Here is a 23,860-nt window from a genome sequence, read left to right as displayed (position 1 = left end):
CTTAATCTCTGATGTAATTTGTCTCAATTACAGATATATTTCTAATGCGAAAATCATAACTCAACCTGATAAATTTGGCTGAATTTAAGTACACTCATAAAGTGATGTTTATAATCATCCCATCCTTTTAAAATACTAAGAGCTTAGCCCTGTAAAACAATGATAGGCTAAGAACTGTTTGAAATGCTTTCCATAAACTTAATCCTCATGAGCAACATATAAAGTAACTTCAATTATTATCTTTTTTTTTTTTTTTTTACAGAAGAGGGAACTGAAGCATAGAGAAGTTAACTAACTCAAGATCACACAGCCAATAAATGGCAACTTCTGAATTCAAACACTCAGCCTGGTTCCAGAGCTGGTACTTCTAACTAGTGTGTTGGTATCTCTAGTTACGTACATGCTCTCTGTTTTCAAATATCACTCTACTGCTGATGTTTCCTCTTCATCTCTGTGTGAGACTCAAAAGTATTATCAAAAGTCTCACACACACTACCTGAAAAAACTAGTACTTTAGCTGTAGCTTTTTCTTGTGTGTTTTTGATTAAGGCAATACCTCTAAAACCCCTATTCTTTTTAGTACCTTTTCTCCAACTAAGCCATCCAATTAAATCTGTTGCCATGCTTACCTGGCACAGGAATATGGGCTGCTGCTTTTTTGCTAGCAGTTCACAGGGATGTTCTCTTTTTTGAAGCCCTGCTCTCCTCTGCCTTTCCTTTGTTCTTCCTACTCAAAGAACTTTTCAGCAGCATTTGAGGGTCCTGTTAGCAGCAAATCTGCCCCTCTATTTGTGCCAGAAATAAAGTGTACTAGCAGGCCACCATGCCGCAATCATGGTGGAGGCATGGTAGAATGCTTCAATGGTGGGACTGCTCCTCTAAATTGAGTTAGGGAACACAGGTCTTGAGTCTGGCAGACAACAGTGTGCCACATTAATGCTGTAGTCTCTTTCCAAGACTCCCCAGATGTGTGTTACGGTTCTTGCTACAGTTCTCAACCTCAGGGACCCACAACATCTTACTGTTCAATTGTAGTGTCACGAGTAATTTCCTGCAAATCATAAGGCAAGGGAAATTGTGAATAATTCCTTTTTCATATTATACCAGATTTCAATAGTGTTACGATAATTTTCTTAAGTACAATATTAAATGTATGGGTAATTACAGCTAGCTGACCAGGACTTGTGTGACCATGTGCATCTGCCCATGGGGATATTCCACTCATGTGTGTCAGATGGGGCACAAAATGAAGTGTTTCTCCATTCAGTAGTCAATAAATGGGGTGAGACCACTTGTAGGCCCTGGGGTACCAGAACTGGTATCTGAGCAACTGGATTGCTAGGAGTCCAGCCCAAAGCATCGACTGGAATTCACTGGACTCTAAATCTATGCATGATGTAGAGTTAATGATCATTGTAAACAAAAGATGAAAATAGTTCTGAAGATAGCATTTATAAAAACATATGCTTTTCCATATTTAATGAGGACATTTACTTCTATTTTGTCCAGGAAAATCCTTCATCACAAGTTGGATGCCTCTAATAGACAATGGGGTACATCTGAGCTTCATGCTAATCAATAAACCTATCCTGGCTCTGCAACTCAGCTCAGAGTTTGTTTGTAAGTCCTCTTCAATGTGTTCATGTAGAACTTCCTGGAATCCTCTTTTGAATATCCTCATAATTTTTTAATTGATAGTATTTCTTTCATATCCTTCATACATCCAAAATTTTGGCTACATAAATTTTTTTTAGAAGATAAAGGATATTTTTAAAGTACGATAATAAATCCAAAAAAATTACATAGAAATGTGAAATGCATCATTGCAATTTTTCCTCCTCCTGAAACGATAATAGCTTCATGGGCCATTATCATCTGAGGCAAAGCCAATGAGATACTACCGGTCAATGAATGGTTAGAGATTAATTACATTAATCCATGACATACATCATTGAAGCAACATATAATAACATCCCTTTCACAATGGCAGCTATCTGAGTTATAAATGTTTGCTTAGGAAATCACTGTTGTATGTGTCATTACCACGTTAGCAGCACCTGATATTATGTCACTGTGTGATTGATGACTTTTTAATCTCTGAACTCACTCTGACTTTTCAGGCCTGGATTATTGATCCTGTCAATTGTTATGGCTATTACTGAGTTGTTCTAGAAGGCTGTATGAGATTGCTTTTAGAGTTAATCACATATAATGAGCATCAGGAAATATAGATATGAGCCATTCTAAGGTTTCTGGTTCTGGTGAATTGTTGTGTAATTTCAATACTTACATGACATAAATATATCCCGGGGGTGCCAAAAAATGTATACACATTTTAAAGGATGTTTTCTATGTATCAACATTGCTCAAGCAGTAGTTCTTCATAATCAGAAGTGTCTGGATGCTGATAGTAACGACTCTGAGCACCAGTTTTAATTGCAGAAGTCAAATGTGACTTGTATTCATCTTTTGTTATTTTTATATATATTATTACAATTTTAATACAGTGTTTCCTTTCTTAAAATGTGTATACATTTTTTGGCACCCTCTGTTTATGTAATTTATTATTTTAATTTATTGTGTCTAATTTCAATATGCAATGTGGCCTATATAGAAAATATGTATGGTATCAAAAATAATAAATATTTACTGATGTGATAAACATAGGGAAATACCTAAGAACAAGGATGGTAAGTAGATATTAACACCACTTTCAACACTGATATATTGCAACTACGTAGCACCCTAAAGTACCACGTTGTGAGTAGTTTAGAAGGCAGGTGCTCACTCAAAGGAGACAGAAAAGTGATGGTTTAGAAAAGTTTGGCACAGGTACAGGAAAGGTAGAGGAGGGATAGCAGCACAGACACATTTACTAACATGCATTGAAACCTATCTGTAAAAAAATCACATAATATTTGTTTACTATCTTGTTCATTAAATATATGGGATATATTTTAAAGTAGCTAATTGTTTATTCATAAAAAACAATGACACCGTTTTACATCAGTGTAGGGTAGGATGGGAATTGAAGAAAGACAGCAGGACTGTATTTACCTCTCCCCAAATCTGCTGCTAGAGTACAATAATCATGAACATCTCCTACTCAGTAAAGAATGAATGTTATCAGATTCTTTCTCTAGTGGCCATGGGACACACAATTTACAGAAATCATATCTAGGAAAATGTAAAACAGAAATAAAACAATGTTAATATTAGCAACAAAGCTTGGGTTTTGTTAGATCCTGTACTAAGTACTTTCCTTAAATGTTGCTATCATTTATTCCTATCACAATTCCTGCATGGTAAGTATTATCATCACTATAATAAGCTCAAGAGAGAAGTACGGTAGCTCTTGCACAAGATTTCAGAATTATGCATAGTAAGTGTTGGAGGCAGAATTTGAACGCAGGGCTACCTGATCACAAGGTGTGTGCTCTTTCCACTTTTCTCTGATTGAATAAGCAATCTAAGTATTTTAGGGATATGTAATCCTCATTAGCCTTTATTTTTAACTAAAGCTTTGATTTTGCTTTGGGGAGTGAAGACCTGGAATGATCCAATAAGACCTGTATCCTTTTCAAAGCTCTCCAAAGTAAAAGCAACTCCAGGAAGGGCACCAGGACAAAATACCAGTTTTGAGTCCCTACCGCCCCATTTTCCCATGTGTTGCAGCTCTTTTGAGGCATCCTTGGCATTTATTTCAGGCCTTAGCTCTTGGGACTTGTTTAATTTAAACTTCAAAAAAGAGGTAATTTTGTGAGCTTATTTTTGTGCACTTTTTAGGGATCTTCATGCTGCAAATGAAAGGTAGGGCTTAGCTTTAGTCAAATATGACATAGTTGCTCAAAGGATATCACCAATGACATGGTTTCTCACATTCTCTCTGTTACATATTGGAAATGTCATCCTCAGGCTTAAAAATGGCAGCCTTCTTATCCCTGCCATTCTCGGCCCCTCTAGGCTTTCCTCTCATTGATTTGAGCCTCACATTCTGAAATCATCAAAGAAAATGATTTTTTTTTTTCGTAGAAGAGAGGCACAACTTTTCTGCATCCCAGAAGAAAAAAAAATTTTTCTTGTATGGAATTGGTTCTGATTGGATTATGTGTCCTAAACAAGTCACTGTAAATACACAGTTAACAGGTAACCAGTGATATCTGGACTATCCAGTGACAGAGAGGAAAATTTTAATTTGCTTCTCTAAGCAGTTTACTTGGAGCTATACACTGGGAGACTGCCATTCTAACTGATCCTCATTATAACTGACTCCTACACTAAAATGTCAGCTGATAGCTGATTTTGTTCACTTTGCAAAGGCAATATGAGTGACTTCTGTGCCTCTCCCCCCCTTTTCTGCCTCCCCAATCCGGTTCGAACCCTCGTTTCTCTGTCTAGTTGTGTAGGACACAGCTCCCTGGCCCATGCTGGTATTATGAGCCTTGCACTCCCCAGTTGGTCGCCAGTTGTCGGTCGGCCACTCACAGTAGCTCACGGCAGACCTCACCAGCTGCCGGCCACTCATGGCCGCACACAGTAGTCCACGTTCTGTGCCTTTTAAAACAAACAATATTTGCTAGTTTGTTTTTTGGAGCTAAGCTTCCTGTTAGTTATCAGGCCAAATTCTCTTGTCTAAATACTTTCATTAAAAAAATAATCTCTTTCTCATCCTACTTCCAGTTTTCTATCTGGAAACAAACCTTTGAAGTAATCAAAACTCTTAACAAGCAACATGAATTTTTAATAAATGATAGAGGGTTATTAGAAACAACCAAATTTAAAATACAACTTACTAGCAGGATACTTGATTTTCAGAGGTCCAGATCTAAGTCATTTCTATCATTCTTAGTTGAAACCTTGCCTCGAATGGAAAAGTCTGATTTTTTTGCTTAATCTACATTACATGACTTTTGTTTTGTTTTACTTAGAGATAGTTGAAAGGAGCAGATTATCATAGAGAGATGCTATAACCATTTCTACCACCTGCTCATTTATGAATAATTAAGGCAGGCAAACTAGGCAAGGCCTATTCTCTCTCTCTCTTTCTCTCTCTCTCTGTTTCTCCCCCTTTCTTTCTCTTTCTCTCTGTCTCACAAAGATACATGCTATGTTGTGATGCTCCAAAAAACAAGTTACTTTCAAAAATAAATAAAAAAAAAACTCTACTGAAATTTGTAAAGTTGTTAAGAAAGTTCTATGAATGTAATAGTTTCCTTCATCTACTAGTTTCTGGCTAATTTACTGGCATTGATTAATAAAACCTGATCAGGGAAACAGTAGTCATTATTCAACTCATTTAACTAAGTGGCAAATATATATGGCTTGAAAATTGTTACCTTGCAGAGAAAGAAAAAAAAAAAAAATATATATATATATATATAAGTGAGGAACCATGGATACTTGATCTTTGTTCTAATTATCAAATAAACTCTCTTTCCCTTTTTTATTGGCATGATTAAACTCTCGTTTAAGTTAAATATCTTGTCATGATTCTCAAACACTAATTATACATTTTAAGAGAAAGAGAAAAAATAATTTACTTGTACAAGATCCATATGAAGGGAAAGAAGGTGTTTTTAAGTCTTTAGTTTCTAGAAAACTTTAATTCCTTTATTATCATATGCTTATAAGCTTAAATATATTCCTTCATGGAATGTGTCTTCACCTGCTCACTCAAACTTTAGAAGTTTACTTACTGTCATCTAACTCAGAGGTCAGCAGTCTATGAACTATGGGTTGGTTGTCCATATATTTTTTAAAATAAAGTTTTGTTAGAATACAGCTATATTATTTGTTTACATTATCATGGCTTCTTTTCTCTTGCATCATCAGAACTGAGCGAGTTGAGTAGCTGTGGACAGATAAAATTTTAGCCCACGAGCCTAAAATATTTACTACTGTGCTCATTAAAATAGTTTGTAGACCTTTGATCGAATTTCCCTCCAACAACGTAATATACAAAAAGCACTTCCTTTGAAAATAGTTTCATTATGAACCTTTCTGACATTTTAATTTGAAAAGAATGATATTGTCTTTGGGTACTTAGCCTTTTGTCTTAATATGCTACAATAAATGTCCTCAAAAAGATTTCAATAAAAACAAATATCTGAAACAGAAACAATATTTGGTACCATTTTTCTTTCAGATTTTTCTTTTTTCTTTTTTTTAAATTATCTGACCATTAGGTGATTCTAAGTTCTAGCAGTGCTAACTGGGATTGCTGGAAGTGGCACTGGCCTAGCGGGGAATATATCAAAAGGAGAACCTGGCACTTGAAGTAACAAACTAGAAACCAATTTCCATACTTGAGCCAAAGTTGCTTTACTGTTTTCAGGTAAACAAGTTAAAATAAACCTTGAAAAGCCTGGCTTGATGCAAGATGCTCCATGTTTAAATCATTCCCCTAGGCTTTTGGAATAAGTATACATTTGATAAAGAGATAGATATATAGATGAAAGAATAATGGATTAGAACTTTGGAGGCCTAGTTTCTAGTCCTGGATCTGTCTCTAATATTAAAAGTATCATGACTTCCTAAGTCAGGTTTTTTTGTTTGTTTGTTTATTGCACTGTATTCCACAGAATTCATATGGGTTCCATAACGCAGAGTTTATGAGTCACTGGAGAAGTTGGGGGAGAGGATGCTTAGCTTCAAAGTTTTGATATTTGTTTGTTTGTTTGCGTTATAACTACTCGTATTTCACATAATGTTTATTTAGGGGGAAAGCCCATTTCGAATAAAAGTTTGAAAATCATTGGTTATATGATTTCAAAGTCTCATGATCATAAAATTTTATTTTGAATTAGCACAATGGCTCAAACGAGTTAGCAAATTTATCTCTATTTAACAAAATATGTATAAGCCTCTAAAATAATATAAATTTTAAAATTCACAGAACTCATAGCTAATGCTGTAAGTTATTTGGTCTAGATTTCCTAAATTGTTTCTAATACATCTAGAATTGGAGCATCTAGGCTCTTTTTTTTTCTTTTCATTAACTTTTTCTGTACTACAATTAGATAATATATTGCCTACTTTTATTTTGGCAAATAGGAAAAAGATTTAAATACATACCCCATTATCTTAACATGAAAGTTTGAATTTTAGAGATATTTTTCTTATATTTTTTCCATCAGCATTTTAAACAGTTTTAATTATACAGCAAATATAATTTTATATCATGCTTTTATTTATGTGATTTTCACTTTTTATATAATCATCTTTTTTATAATCATCTCATACCATGATTTTAATGTTGTGTTTTATTTTATCAATCTGCTTTGTCATGGTTGAGTGTCTTGCTGAATAAATTAAGTTGCTTGCTCTTTTGTGGTACAATGAAAAATTTCATAAAAGTAGCCTTTTTTATAGTTAATACCATTTACATTGAGACAGTTTTTCAGAAATGGAAGCAGTATGTCCAAGAGGATAAATATATGGCTAAATTGCTTCCTATAGATGATGCATTAATATACCCAGGCACGACAGCATGTGAAGATGTCTGGACCGATTGTTAATGTCTTTTGAATCATTTTTGATGTCATGCGGCTCAAGAAATACAAGGAAGATATACAAGTAGAAGCTTCAGGTTTGGAAGCAGAAATAAAACCAGTTTTCTTAGAAGTTATAATGACTTTACTTTCTATTCTATAGCAAAAGATCATTATCACTATTTTTTTAACATCCTAGTTTTACACCTGAATTTCATTTGCTCTCCCAACTATTCATCCTATCCTTTGATAAGAGGCAACGACTTGTTTCTGCTAATCAAGGAGAAGAATAAGATAGGTTGGGATACCCTTTATGATTAGAATAATTAAAACAATAGACTAGTGGCAAAAGAAGTCAGTTAAGCTACCACTTTTTTGTAACAATTGCTTATGTCTCTTTGGAATTAAAATACTAAATAATGTAAAATATTTTGTATGTATATTTTGTATTAATTTATTTAAATATATTTGCATAAAATAAGTACTTTTATTAACGCAAATACAATGTTAACGTTAGATCATATGTAGTGTATATAAACAACATTTTAGTAATACATGATGCAATGCATAATATAATTAATTGAAAACAATTAAACCACAAGGGGTTATGCCCACATGGCATAAAAACAATAGATTAATTTATTACAAATAAAGTCAGGAAAGTAGAAATATTTTTCAAATTCCAAAAAGATTCAATAACTATATGAAGATTGTTGGAGCACACTTCTTGATGGTAGTGAATTATATTCTCTTTGCTACTCTTAGGTGAAGCAGGAGAAAGAATAATGATAGAATGTAGAAGAGAAGATGGGTTATTTTAAGTGAAGGTTAAATAAATATAAATATCTTAGTCTGTCTACACATTTTGTTAGCCTAGAGGTTTTTTATTTTTATTGTTACCTAAGCTTTCCTTCCAGAAATCAGATTATTTTATCTACAAACTCAGCATTTCACCTTTTTTTCAATTCACCAGAATATGAGAAATAAATCCCTTTCAGAGTAGTTAAAGACATCTTTTTAACTGTGACTGATAGGGATCAAATCTCAGATATTGAATATTACTACACATGTATGATATTAGTTTTCTGCTGTGATCCAAAATGACTGTTGCTATATAAGCAGCCTTGAGCCTCTAAAATAACTGTTTTCTGAATGTTCTCTTGGGTGTGCTTAACTGGAGATCATTTGCTCCGGGTCATGATATTTTAATTCAGCTGGGACTTTGTGGAATCAAAGAACAGATTTTAGAGACAATCCTATTTTTCACCCTTGTTTTATGGATGAAGAAACTGAGGTCTAGAGAACTACAATGACTTGCCCAAGCTCCTATACAAAGTATCCGAGATTATAGGTTCTAGCATGCATCAAAGGAGAAAAATAAATAAGGATTTTCCCATGTGCCAGTAGAATTCCTTTACCACCTTTACTGATATCTACCCAACACAATGATCTATGGAACCTGAATCTGTCCATATTGTATTTAGCAGATAGAAATAATTATAAGAATGGAAATGCGAGACTTTTTCACATTTATCTGAGCTTCGTAGGGTAGCATTGTCCAGCTATTATTTGATGCACACATCTTTCTAGAAGGTGTATTTCTGTATTATTTTAATCAACTACATTAAATCCCAAAAAGCCATTTTATTCATCAACTATGAGATACTGTACATAAAATCAATAACTACATAACTATTTTATTTTCCCTTTCTGCTTACTTCACAATACCCTTCTTATTAAGGTGTTTTCCCCTCCCTCCATCTTTTAATTATTATGATATAATCCATTGAGATAGATGGTATTTATAATTTATGACTTTTAAGAAACCAGGGAAGAAAAGAGTTCAGAAGGACATACTATTCTCTTTTTTTTCAAATTCAGCTTCTGCAATATTTAGTCCCTATCTCTTCTTTTCTCTGAAATTTAAAGCAAAAATCTTATGCTTAATACTCTTAAAATTCACTGAGAAACCCTATCATTTTTCAGTATACTTCCCTTTTAATCTGTTAGATGACTTAGAAAAAAAAAAAACGGTTGATTTGAAACTGTTACCCATCTTCTTCAAAACTAAAAAAAATTACTACATTTCAGAAATCATAGTAATGATGACAATAATAGCCAATATTAATTAGTGGTTACTGTGTGCTGGGTGTTTTGTAGGTATAAATCCTCCTCTTGTGGATAACTATCAGTATTCTCTCTTTAAAAATCAGGAAAGTGAGGCATGGATATATTATAACCTACCCACTAGCGTGCAGCTTGGACGTGATATACCAGGACTCAGATCTATGGCGTCATTCCTCAAAAACAGCCCACATTCCACAAATTTCCTAAGTTATTTGGTCATGGTCTCTTCCTCTAAATTTGGTGTTCATCTTATGTTACTTGGTATTGTATGTTTTATAATATCTTCATAATCGAGTAGATTATTAACTCCCAGTAAGAAGACTGACCTACACATTATATACCACTTAAAGATTGTTCACAGTGTGACATACACTTTGCTAAGCAATGTACTCATGTAATTTCATTTAGTCCTTACTCCAACACCCTGAAGTAAAATCCCACCCCATTTTATAAAGATTTGTTGAGATAGTCAGCATCTTGCTGATGTCTTACTTTGCTCAGTAAATACCTCTTGTTATGATGACCATAACATGCCTGGATCATACAGTCATTCATAATATTTCAAATAGAAGTCACCTGAGTCCCCCTACTTGAAATCTATTATTTCACAGCTAAGTTTGTGAAATAAATGTGTATATGATGGTTGACCAGAGTAGACCAAACATAGCTCAGCAATTACGGAAACTACTTTTTTGCCACTTGTGTGTTGTAAAATTTCCTTCTATAGGCAAAGGAAAAAAAGATTAATGTAGTTCCATAAATTTGGCTCTCTGAAGAGAAAGGTTAAAAAAAACCCAAAAAACGAATTCTCTCTATGTTTTCCATCTCTTTTCCACTTTGTCTATTTTTCACTCGCCTCCCTTGCTCTGTTCTTTCACTACTGCTTCTTCCATTTGTCTGTTTCTCACTATCTCTGTCTTTTCTCCTCCTCATCCTGCCTCCTTTCTGCTCCCTCTATCTCTCTGTTCTCCCCTCTGCCTTCCTCATTTCCTGCACCTTTTAAACTCTCTGTTTTTCATGATCTGCTTTTCCCATTGTCATATTCTTTTGCTTTCTCACTGTTTCTATTTTTCCATGATTCTAAACCTTTTGTGATCAGTTTTTTCCTTGTTTCTCTTTCTCTCCTTTGGGACCCGCCTCCACGCTGCCCTGCCCCTTCTCCCTTTCCTCTCCTCTCTTATTCCTTTGGTCCCTCTCTCTCCCCAGTAATTACCAGCTCTGGCTGGGTCGCCACAACCTGTTTGAAAATGAAGACACAGCACAGTTCATCCAGGTCAGTAAGAGCTTCCCACACCCTCAATTCGACTCGAGCCTCCTGAAGAACCACAACACCTATCCAGAAGAAGACTACAATTATGACCTCATGCTGCTCCACCTGGCAGATAACAAATACTGTGAAGGTCCTGGGCCTGCCCACCCAGGAACCCCAACTGGGGAGAACCTATTAATGCCTCTGGCTGTGGCAACATCAAACTAGGTCCACTTGTAGTTGAGAACCCAGATGAGCTCCACCGTGTGGACCTCAAGCTCCTGCCCAATGATGTGTGTGCCAATGTCTACCCCGAGAAGGTGACAGACATCATGCTGTGTGCTGGACACTTGGAGGGTGGCAAGGACACCTGTGTGGGTGACTCGGGGCTTGTAGATCTATGACAGTGTGTTTTAAGGAATCACATCTTAGAGACACACCCCATGTGGCTGACCCAATATGCCCGGCATCTTCACCAAATTCTGTCATTCCTGGACTGAATCAAGGAGACCATGGCAGCAAACCCCTGAAAGCCCCCCGCCCTGTCCCTGACCCCCAGTAAAACCAAATATGCATCAAAAAACAAACCAAACAACCAACCAACCAAACAAGCAAACAATGAACTCCACCTTCTGAATTCAGAAAAGATTGTGACTATGTATCAGAACAATCACAAATGGCTGCAATGTCAACCAGGATCACAGGAAAGGGAGGTTTACAAGAAAGGAGTCAAGGCTAATGCCACTACAATGTCTGGGAGGCCAGAAGTCAGTCAGTCATAGCTTCTGAAATCCTTTTCCACACTCTGATGCATTTCAGGTTTGGAGAGTGCACTTAGAACATATGAGGTTGGACAATTAAGTTTGCGAACTCATCCTAGAAAAAGTGCTACATACCTCATTGCTGAATATCACTATGGTCACCTTTGAAGTATTCCCCTTGGGAAGTTATACACCGATGCCAACACCTAGTCCACCCTTCAAAGCAATTTTGGAACTTTTTTTCTGGAGTGGCCATCAGAGCTGTTGTCATATTACCCTTGATATCGTGAATGTCATCAAAATATCTTCCTTTCAATATTTCTCTTTATCTTTGGGTAAAGAAAGAAGTCATTGGAGGCCAGATCAAGTGAGTAGGGAGGGTGTTCCAATACAGTTATTTGTTTACTGGCTAAAAACTCCCTCACAGACAGTGCCGTGTGAGCTGGTGCATTGTCGTGATGCAAGAGCCATGAATTGTTGGTGAAAAGTTCAGGTCATCTAACTTTTTCACGTAGCCTTTTCAGCACTTCCAAATAGTCAACTTGGTAAACTGTTTGTCCAGTTGGTACAAATTCATAATGAATAATCCCTCTGATATAAAAAAAAAAGTTAGCAACATCATTGCAACAAGTTCGTAAACTTAATTGTCACACCTCATACAGTACATTCTGAATAAAGATACTTAGAAGAAAGTACTATGTGGAAAGTTAACTGGCTTGTGAGTACCTTAACTTTTCTATTTCTACTTACAAACAGAAAATTTCTACGTTAGTATGGCTATTGGGATTCTTATAAAGTAAAAATATATTCATTGTGCATTTTCAAAGCCATATAATATTAAGTACCACTTTTGAGTCCTGAAAATGTTTGCCTTGCCTATATCACCTAAAAAACAATAGATGAAAGGGCCACAGATTTCTCATAACCAAGTTTACCCCATGATCAGTTTACATATAATTGAATATTTTAGCATTAACACGATACTTAAAAATCTAAACTTCTAAATACATATTATCTGCAGTCTAAGCGGGAACATGTAAAAAGAGCAGAATTAATCAGTAAAACATATCTGATCGCTGATAAAAACAAATACATGAATTCCTATTACCTGCTAAAATATATTTCTTAAATTAAAAGCAAACAGCAAACCCTTATCTTTTTAGGAACGTTTTTCTTCTCTAATATAGAAATATTAGTTAAATTCTTGTCAAATTTTTTTTTAAATATGCTTAGAGATCACATTATAAAGTACAGCATAGGGAATAGAGTCAATGGAATTGTAACAGCTGTATACGATGTCAGAGGGATAGTAGATTGGGGGAGAAGGGTTATCACTTCGTGAGAGGTGTAAATGTCTGACTAGTACATTGTTTTGTACACCTGAAACTAACTAAATTATATAAATATAAATATAAGTATAAAGTAAGGAATTTAGTTTCATTGTTTCTTAAATGTCAATATATTTTTAGATAAAATGATGGCACTTTCTGGTATATTCTAATTGTGAGAATGAAATAATAGATTTTGTATCCACACATAAATTAACTCATACAAGTCTATTCTTCTCAGCAATTGAAATAATGCTTTGAATTGCTGAAAACTTTAAGATAGTGACCGAAAAATTGAGGTAGATTTCACAGTAATTATCCTCTCAATAGAAGGATGACTAAATAGGTAAAATATTATTTACATATTATTTACATATATATATGATCCAAGCATTTTTAGTTATTTGAAATGTACACATAATTGTAATTGAATACATCTGTAGATTTTGTTATACAAGAAAATTTAAATATTTCAGTTCTAGTGCTTTTTTCCAACAGTGCTTTGTATATCTAAAGCAATCAGCAGAAATGTACAGTATTTGGTCACCTTTCCTAATAAGTTAAATTCATAAAAATTATATTTAATGTTTGCCAGAGTATAGGCCCATGCTTATTTTGGAAGATATTTAATACTAAAATCAACTGAAGTAAAGAACAGGTTCTGTGTTCTTGCCGTGTGTGTGTGTGTGTGTGTGTGTGTGTGTGTTTAGTTTTCCTTTTAAACAAGTCTGTCTTATATACTGAACATTTCCTCTAAAGTGTCAAGCATAAGAGCTGATATACTGAAAAGGTCATTGTCCTTCTTATATTCTAATTATATTCTAATTTGACAAGGGGCTGCCAGATGTTCTGATAGTCATAAGGCCTCTCTAGTATACAATATTCCCTGAAGTGTTTTGATTCTATAGTAGTGTTAACACATAACCTATACAGAAGCACATTTTCTACTCCATTTTCAAAGCACACAATTTGCTTTTTCATAATTCTACTTTCTATTTTCTGGGAGGCAGTACACAATCCTGTATGTCCTTCTAGGTGTAATCACTGTTTTACTGAATTTCTTTTTGCCTTTATTGGGTGTTGCTCCTTCTGTGCTTACAACTTGTATGTCTATTTCTGTTGAAATAAAATGATAAATATCACAGAGGAAACTCTTTACAATGTCATTAAGTAGATTGATGGAAAGGTAGATAGATGGATAGCATTTCCAGTTCTCTGCACAAGGAGCCTAAGCTTACATCTTAAATTGTAGTAGTTATAGATTTTCTATGATGGATTCTAGAGACTTGTTGTTAGAGATTTTTTTATTAGTTGTTCCATTGAACATAAAGTCTGTGATAGGAGTGACTTTTCTAAATAGGATAAGCGTTTCTTCCTCTCTTTCTATTCCAATTGTCTTTCTTTTCTCTTTCCTGCAAATAAGACCTTTGAGGCAAAGTACCAGAAATAACGACATAACAAGAGGGGATACTCAAGTTCCTGAATAAGGCGACACATATCTTTGTGCTTTCCCTGTTGTAGCTTGAAATCGCATATTACAAGGCATTTATTAACTTCACCCCTTTACGATAGTCACCTCTGGCCACTCCTCATTTCTGTGAATCAGCTCCATTTTCCCCTCTACTTCTAGATATCTAAGGTGTGCATTCAAAGTATGTTGCTGCACTTGGCTTGCAGCAATCACCTTGCCAATGTAGCTAGGGCATGCAATGAGCATCAAGTTCTAAACAGGACCCTCCCTTTCAATTTGGAAAGCATCCTGCCTCCTCAAAGAATAGAATTCTTTGACTAGTTCCATACTGCTACGTAAGCATGAACCTCTTTCTATATTTAAAGTGAATTGTACACATATTTTTGAAAATCTCCCTTTTAATTCATTACAGTGTCATTCTAAGAACAAGTGAAAAGGTACTTCAACATATGCTCTAGAAAAAACCCTACTGAATCTTTCATTCTCCTCAAACTACTAGAGTTTAAATCACAAAGCTTTTTGTTTGAGGATAATTTAAAATGAGATTGGGAAAGGCCAGTTGGAATAATTTTCCCTCTATTGTAGGTGATTTTTTAGCTCTAACGTCTTACTTTTTGATACTTAGACTCTGAAAGATCTACACTTATTTTGACAATGAAAAGATATATAACATCATTCATAGATGCTACACTGTTGAAAAATATTCAATCAAATCCCAATTAGTAAAGTGAAAACTTCATTATTTTTAGTTCTGTTTACCTTAATAATTGTGGAACACTTAAAAATCCTGTTACTTAAAAAAGATCCCTTTTTTCCCTTTAAAGCGGTCATTTCTGAATTTGCTAACTTAAATATCAACTTGTTTTTAGCACTTTAAAAAACAGAATATGTTTGCTTGGAATTTAGGAACATTTATGTAATTTCATTCCTCTATTTATAGGACGATAATATGCACTGCTCACAGACATCTAATTCCCATTAATTAGTCATAAAGCTTTTGTTACTGAGCATATCTGTGTCCAACAGTGTCCTATGCATTGTGTTATCTTAAACATAAAATAAATGAGAACATTGTCTATCACCTCAAAGCACTTATAATTGAAGAATAATAAGTAGTTAACGTTTATTAACTACTTATAGAAATCTCGAGTAGCTGTATTAATTTCATACGAAGCAGACTTCACAGCGAGGAAAATTGTCAGGGATAAATAGGGCATTCCATAATGATACAGGGGACAATTCTCCAAGAAAACAACAATCCTAAATGTGAATGCACCCAATCAAAAGAGTACCAAAATATGTAAGGCAAAAGATAACAGAATTGTAAAGGAGAAACCAGCAACCCACTCTTAGAGTTGGAGACTACTAAGCCCCTATCAATAAATGAGAAATCAAGCAGGCAGAAAATCTGTAAATATACATTTTACCTAAATAGCACCATCAATCAATTTGAACTAATTGACATTTATAGAATACTCCATCTAACAACAGCAGGATACACATTTTTCTCACACTCACATGGAATATTCATAAAGATAGATCAAATTGCAGGCTATAAAACACCCCTTAACAAATTCAACAAAATAGATATCACACAAAGTATCGTCTCAGACCACAGTAAAATTGAAGTAGATATCAATTGCAAAAGTTGATATCTGGAAATTCCAGTTGATGGCTGGAAATTTCTCAAATATTTGAATATTAAACACTCACATTGCTAAATAACACATATGTCAAAGAAGTCTCAGGAAATTTAAAAATATTTGGAACTAAATTAAAATGAGAAATAAACTTATCAAATGTTGTGGGATTCAGTCAAAAAAGTCCTTAGCGGGAAATTTATTGTAATAAATGTATATATTTGAAAACGTGTCTGGTATTTTCAACATTTGATCATGTTTGCTGTATACATCTTTGCTCTGAGCATTTTCACCACACAACTAACTGGTCGCAGGCAATTTTACCATAAAAGATAAAATAACAAAAATAAAGGAGGGACATTAAAAAGGACATAATAAAACATGAAAAATTAATAAAATTAAAAATACTTTATCATGAAAAATAAAAATAAATTGTCTTCAAGTTACATAAGCATCATGGTGGAGTGACAAAGCCCCTTGGTTTCTCATCTTAAAGTTACACCAAGTTGGACAGCTATAATTCCACAAAGGATTCCCTGCTCAACACAAACAAGTCTGAGAGATCCATGCATCAAGACTTCTGAAGGTGGGTGTATCAGAATGAGCAGGGGAAGCAGAATGGAGGGAAGAGACAATGGCTGCAGGTGCAGCTCACTACCTACTGTGGCCCCAGCTGATATGCTAGCAGTGTATGTGTTGGGTTGCAGCCCAAACTTGGCAGTAGGAGGGCTGAGGGACAGAAGCAACACTGCAGCCTGAGTGGTGCGCACTGTGGCTAAACCAGGTAACAGGGGAGCAGACATGACACAGTGGTGTGGCAGCCACCATTACAATGGAGAAAGCAAAGCCGTAGGTGTGTGAACCCACCTCCCCTCACCTGCCCGGTGCAAGCTGATGTGATAACAGTGAAGGTGTTGGGTTGCAGCCCACACTTGGAAGCCTGGAGGGTTGAAGAGGCAATAGCAACATTCCTGCCTGAGTAACTAGGGCCAACTGTGGTTAAACCTGGGAAGAGAAACAACATAGCAGTGTGGCAAGTGCAAACTAGCAGCCACAATTACTAGCAAAAAGGCAAAGTCACAGAATAGAGAACCTATCTCCCTTCCCACCCTTACCCCATCCATCATGGTGGAAACTGGTAGAGATAGTGGAGATACCTTGGATATCACAGTGTGGCTGGCAGCTTCTGATAATAAAGAGAGAGAACCAGGAACTCACAGGCTTGGAACCAATAACGCACCATATCCCACCATGGGGGTAGTACTCTGAGACTGAGGTGACCCTGTCACAGAAGGGACAACCACCTCTTAGGAAAATATGGGGCTTTTTCACATCTAAGGCAACATAGCTCCACTGAGATCCTGACAGTCCCAGTAGTGAAGGTAAGAGAAAACAAAAACTTGTGCTATAATACCCTCTACCGGAAAAAGAAAAGAAAGACCTCTATTTATCAACCTGCTGAATTGTTTAAAGCAAAACAGTACCTTAAAAAAGAAAAGTTCACTACCTCAAATGCCCCGGCAAGGAAACAATCCAGTCAAGTACTATGAATAACTAAGGTAACAAAGTAGCTCACAAAGAAAATGAAAAGTCTCCAAAAACCAAACTCAGACATGGAAGACTGTGGTTTAAAAGGCAAAAAACTGAAGATTGCAATTTTGAAAAAACTCAATGAGATACAAGAAAACCCAGATAGGCAGTTCAATGAACTCAGGAAGAAAATCAACAAACAAAATTACTTTACTGAAGGGATTGAAACTATAAAAAGAACTAAGAAAAAATTATTGAGCTGAAGAACTCAATAAATGACATAAGGAATGAATTAGAGAGCATGGGAAACAGCAGACCTGATGGAATAGACAATCAATATGTGAGCTCAGAGATAGAAATATAAAAATGATTCGGGTGGAAGAAGAGAGATCTGAAATAAATAAAATAAAAGATATCTGTGAGAAATCTGACTCCATTAGAAAGAGCAATATAAGAATAATGGGTATACCAGAAGGAGAAGAGAGGGGAAAGGGAACAGCGAGCCTATTTAAACAAATAATTGATGAGAATTCCCAAACCTATGGAAAGAGCTGGACCCTAAAATTGAAGAAGCTAAGAGAACACCTAATTATAAAAATGTAAAAAGACTTTCTCGAAGGCACATTATATTAAAACTGTCAAAAGTTAATGACAGAGAAAGAATTCTCAAGGCTGCCAGGGGAAAAATAGACTGCAGCCTATAATGGAAACCCCATTAGATGATTGTCAGATTTTTTGAGCAGAAAACTTACAAGCCAGGAGAGAGTGAATGAAATATTTGAAATATCGAAAGAGAGAAATCTCCATCCAAGAATAGTAGATTCAGCAAAATTATTTTCAAATATGAAGGAGAAATAAAGGCTTTTCCACACAAACAAAAGCAGAGGAAATTTACCACCACAAAACCTACATTATAGGAAATGTTTTACTTGAAACAAAAAGATGAAAGTGTACAAAATTTTTATTAAGGCGACAGACAGACAGAACAGGAAATTGCAACTCTATTTCAGAATAAGGTATTAAACAATTAAAACATAAAGGTTAATGAGGGAAAAGCATTTAAAACAAAAAAACGATTTCTTCAATTTGAAAATTAATGCACACCATAAGAAAGAATAATTTGTGATAACAAAAATATAAATGGGGAGGGGAAAAAAGGAAAAAATATCAGAAATAAAACTGGTGCTCTCACTACTGATCACACAGACTTTAAAATAATGATAAATAAATAATACAAAAAACTGTATGCCTGCAAATTTGATAACTTAAATGAAACTGACCAATTCCTTGGAAAACAATTATCACAACTCACACAAGAAGAAACAGACAATCTGAGTAGATAAATATCTATTAAAGTAATTAAAAACTAGTTAATAACCTTTTAAAAATGAGAACACCAGGCCAAGAACATATTTCAACTATTTCTATGAGGCTAGCAATACTCTAATACCAAAACAAGATAACGACACTACAAGAGAAGAAAGGAAAAAGGCAAGTCAATATCTCTCATGAACATAGATGCAAACATCAATAACATTTTAATAAATTGCATCTAACAATGTATAAATGAGTAACAAACCACTGCCATTTTGGATAGATTCCACGTATTCAAGACTAGTTCAACATTAGACAATCAATTAAAATAATCCACGCTATCAACAAGCTAAAGAAAAACAAACCTGTGATCAAATCAGTTATCACAGACAAAGTATTTATCAAAGTCCAATACCTATTCATGATGAAAACTGTCATCAACTAGGAATAGTGGATAATTATTTCATCAACTAGGAATAGTGGATAATTATTTTAACCTGATAAAGAACATCTACAAAATACAGCTAACATAGCTTTTGGTGAGAAACTGGACACCTTCCTCCTAAGACTGGTAAGAAGGCATGGATGTCCCATCTCATCACTTTACTTAATATCGCACTGGAATTCCTATGTAGTGTAACAGGATGAAAAATAATTAAAAGCTATATAGATTAGAGAAGAAAAAATAAAATTGTCCTTATTAACACACGGCATGTCTGTCCTTTTTCTATTAAGAACACACAAAACAAACAAACAAACAAAAAAACAACTGCAACCAATAAGCAAGTGTTGTAAGGTTGCAGGATATATGGTCAACATGCAAAAGTCACTCATCCTCTATAAGAGCAATAAACAATTAGAACTTCAAATTAAAAATAAATTACAATAGCACAGAGAAAATGGAATACTTAGGTATAAATCTAATGAAATGTATACAGGATCTGTATGCAGAAAACACCAAAACACTGAAGAAAAGAAGCAAAGATCTAAATAAATGGAGAGATATTTTGTGTTCATGAGTCAGAAGACAATATCGTTAAGATGTCAGTTCTCCTCAACTTGATATGTAGATTCAATGCAACCATAATGAAAATCTCAGCAAGCTGTTTTGTAGATATTAAGAAAATATTTCTTAAATTAATTTGGAATGTCAAAAGACCTATAATCACAATTCTGAAAAAGAACAAAGTTAGAGTACTCAAAGTAGCCAATGTCAAGACGTCCTATCAAGGTATAATAATCAGGACAATATGTTATGGATGAAAGAATACACACATAGATTCATGAAACCAAAGAGACTGAAGTTGACCAACACACATATAGTCAACTGATTTCAGAAGAGGCAGCAAGGCAAAGGTGCCCTCTCTGTAGCCCTGAATGGCATGCCATGCCCTTCTCCCGCAGGCCAAGAATATACATAAACTGTGATTCATAAACTCCTGTTGATCTCATTTGTTCAGTGCCAGGTGCCATGTGTTCAGTCATCCCCAAAACCTTAGGGTAGGAATCCCTTTTACCTCTGAATATTGGGGTAAATAGGTAATTAAAATAGTACTATACTAATGAAGATATTTTTAAAAATCAATAAATTGGGTATGGGATACATGGGAACTCTGTAATATATTTGCAACTTTTCTGTAAATTTAAAAACTATTTTAAAATAAAAAGTTAATACAAATTAATGCACTTCAATCATCTTTTTTCTTCTTCAGTATTTTGTATCTAGATTTCCTACATGGCCTGTGGTCACACAACTAATCTACAGAGGTGTCCACATTTACACTCAGGCAGTCCATGCCCATCTGAGAGGCAGTTTAGCTTAGTAACCAAGAGGACAATCTTTGGGATTGGACTGCTTGCATATAAATCTTGACATTTCCAATTATGAGCTGTGTGGTCCCAGGTAGGTTATGAAATCTCTTTATTCTTTGGTTTCCTCATCTGAATAACAGGATAATAGTTATACCTACCTCAGAAAACTAAATAAATTGAATCAAATAAAATCTCTGTGCATTACCTGGCACAGAATAATAAATGTCAGCTGTAATTATTATTAAACAAAATAGAACAAACAAGCCAAAACACAACAGGAAGACATCCAAATAAATTGTTCTGAGAGCCAAATGATGGTTTAAACTAAAACTGGTTCTTTTTTTTTTTAATAGATCATGTACTTGTCCATCAATATCATCAATATTAAGGTGTGAGATTCACAGGTGCTGCTTATTAAATAGAATCAAGTGAAGCTACTTATGATTCGATATTACGTTGAATTAGGCGACAAAACGTTTCTGTGCCAATACCATGCTGTTTTGATTATTGCTGCCCTGTAGCACAAGCTAAAGTAAGAGAGTGTGATACCTCTAGCATTGTTCTTTTATCTTAAGATTGCTTTGGCTATTAGGGATCTTTTGTGGTTCCAAACAAATCTGATGACTTTTTGTTCTATTTCTTTAAAAAATGCCATTGATGGGGATTGCATTAAATCTGCATATTTTGAGGGTAATATGGCCATTTTAATTATGTTGATTCTTCCCATCCATGAGCATGGAATGTCTTTCCAATTCTTTGTGTCTTCTTCAATTTTGTTTGAAAATGTATTATAGTTTTTAGCATATAGGTCTTTCACATCCTTAGTTAAGTTTATTTCCAGGTATTTTATTCTTTTTGCTGCAATTGCAAAAGGAATTGCTTTTTTTGTAAATTTCTTTTTCTGAGATTTCATTGTTAGTATATAGGAATGCAATGGACTTTTGTACATTAATTTTGTAGCCAGCAACTTTACTGTATTCGTTGATTGTTTCTAATAGCTTATTGGCAGAAAAACAGACACACAGACCAATGGAATAGAATTGAGAACCCAGAAATAAAACCACAAAAATACGGACAGATAATTTTTGACAAAGAAGCTAAAAACATATAATGGAGGAAAGACAGCCTCTTCAATAAATGGTGCTGGCAGAATTGGAAAGCCAAGGGCAAAAGAATGAAACTGGACTGCTATCTGTCACCATGTACCAAAATTAATTCAAAATGGATCAAAGATTTAAGCATAAGACCTGAAACAATAGACTGCATAGAAGAAAACATAGGTACTAAACTTATGGACTTTGGATTCAAAGAGCATTTTATGAATTTGACTCCAAAGGCAAGGGAAGTAAAAGCTAAAATAAATGAATGGGACTATATCAAACTCAAAAGCTTCTGCACGGCAAAGAAACCACCGACAAAATAAAGAGGCAACCAACTGAATGGGAGATCTTTGCAAACAGTTCCTCTGATAAGGGGCTAATATCCAAAATATACAAGGAACTCATGCAACTCAACAACAAAAAACAAACAACCGAATTGAAAAATGGGCAGAGGACCTGAAGAGACATTTCTCCAAAGAGGATATACAAATGGCAAGTAGACATATGAAAAAATACTCAATATCACTAATCATCAGAGAAATGCAAATAAAAACCACAATGAGTTATCACCTCACTCCAGTTAGAATGGCTATCATCAACAGGACAAATAGTAACAAGTGTTGGAGAGGCTATGGAGAAAGAAGAACCCTCATACACTGTTGGTGGGAATGCAGATTGGTGCAGCCGCTGTGGAAGGCAGTGTGGAGGTTCCTCAAAAAATTATGAATAGAATTTGGTAATATGACCAAATGGTAATATGGTAATATTACCATATGGTAATATGACCCAGCAATCCCTCTCCTGGATATCTACCCAAATAATCTGAAAACATTTATCCATAAAGACAAGTGTGCTCCAATGTTCATTGCCGCTTTATTTACGGTGGCCAAGACATGGAAACAACCAAAATGCCCTTCGATAGTTGAATGGATAAAGAATTTGTGGTATATATACACAATGGAATACTATTCAGTAGTAAGAAAAGATGAAATAGGACCATTTGTGACAACGTGGATGGATTTTGAGATTATAATGTTAAGCGAAATAAGTCAGACAGAAAAAGCAGAGAATCATATGATTTTACTAATATATATATATATATATATATATATATATATATATATATATATTACTAATATATAACAAAAACAACAAAAAATCAAGACAAACAAATGAGAAACAAAAACTCATAGACACAGACAATAGTTTAGTGGTTACCAGAAAGTAAGGGTAGAGGGGGGTGGGAGATGAGGGTTAAGGGGATCAAATATATGGTGGTGGAAGGAGAACTGACTCTGGGTGGTGAACACACAATGGGATTTATAGATTATGCAATACAGAATTGTACACCTGAAATCTATGTAACTTTACTAACAACTGAATAAACTTTAATTTAAAAAAAAGTAAAAAAAAAGTTTCTGTGTTCTTTGCCACTAAGCAAACACTTTTACTTAAGCCAGATTCCTCTGGACTTTATTTTTATATTTTAGTAAAATAGAAATAAAGTGTTCTAGAAAGCATTATCTAATAAAGAATTCATAGACCGGGGTGAGATTTGCTTTGCTGGGAGACCTGCTGTCATAAATTCTGGCTAAGTTACTTTAGGCAAGTTACTAAATCCACAAAGAAACGCTTTTAACCAAAAGTGCTGACCCTTTCTATTGTTTTTTTGTTTTTTATTTAACTAATTGCTGCTCTTCACTACATTGTATCTTTCCTTCTATTTTTAATTTTATCACTTCTTTTTATCTAAAATTTGAATTGAAAATATAACTCATTAATTTTTAATTTTCTTCTAAATGCATCTAAGATATACATTTTCTTCCGTATATTAGTCACATCACACAAATTTCAATATACAATAAACATTTTCATTGTGTTCTAAATATTTGACAGACATACAATCATTGAGAAATGTATACTTGAATTTCCAAAAAAATAGATTGTGGGGAAATATTTAATTAGAGTGGGAGAACATGGTCTGTATTGATATGGATTGGTTGTCATTTGTTGAGACATGCTTTATGGCTTAGTATAT

General features: G+C 34.6%; 1 protein-coding gene and 1 pseudogene across 4 annotated transcripts in view; one reads left to right on the top strand and one right to left on the bottom strand.

Moving 5' to 3' along the window:
- The window catches only part of MAGI2 (membrane associated guanylate kinase, WW and PDZ domain containing 2), a 1,330,546-nt gene that overhangs the window by 895,516 nt on the left and 411,170 nt on the right, over nt 1-23,860 (bottom strand). The window lies entirely within an intron of this gene.
- On the top strand, nt 835-11,270 carry LOC308510240 (kallikrein-1-like; annotated as a pseudogene). The gene is made up of 2 exons: nt 835-848; nt 10,824-11,270. The product of its transcript is annotated as a kallikrein-1-like (transcript).

The sequence above is a fragment of the Rhinolophus hipposideros genome, assembly GCF_964194185.1.
Source record: "Rhinolophus hipposideros genome assembly, chromosome: 18".
NCBI classification, from domain to species: domain Eukaryota; kingdom Metazoa; phylum Chordata; class Mammalia; order Chiroptera; family Rhinolophidae; genus Rhinolophus; species Rhinolophus hipposideros.
This window is presented reverse-complemented; position numbering and strand designations above follow the sequence as displayed.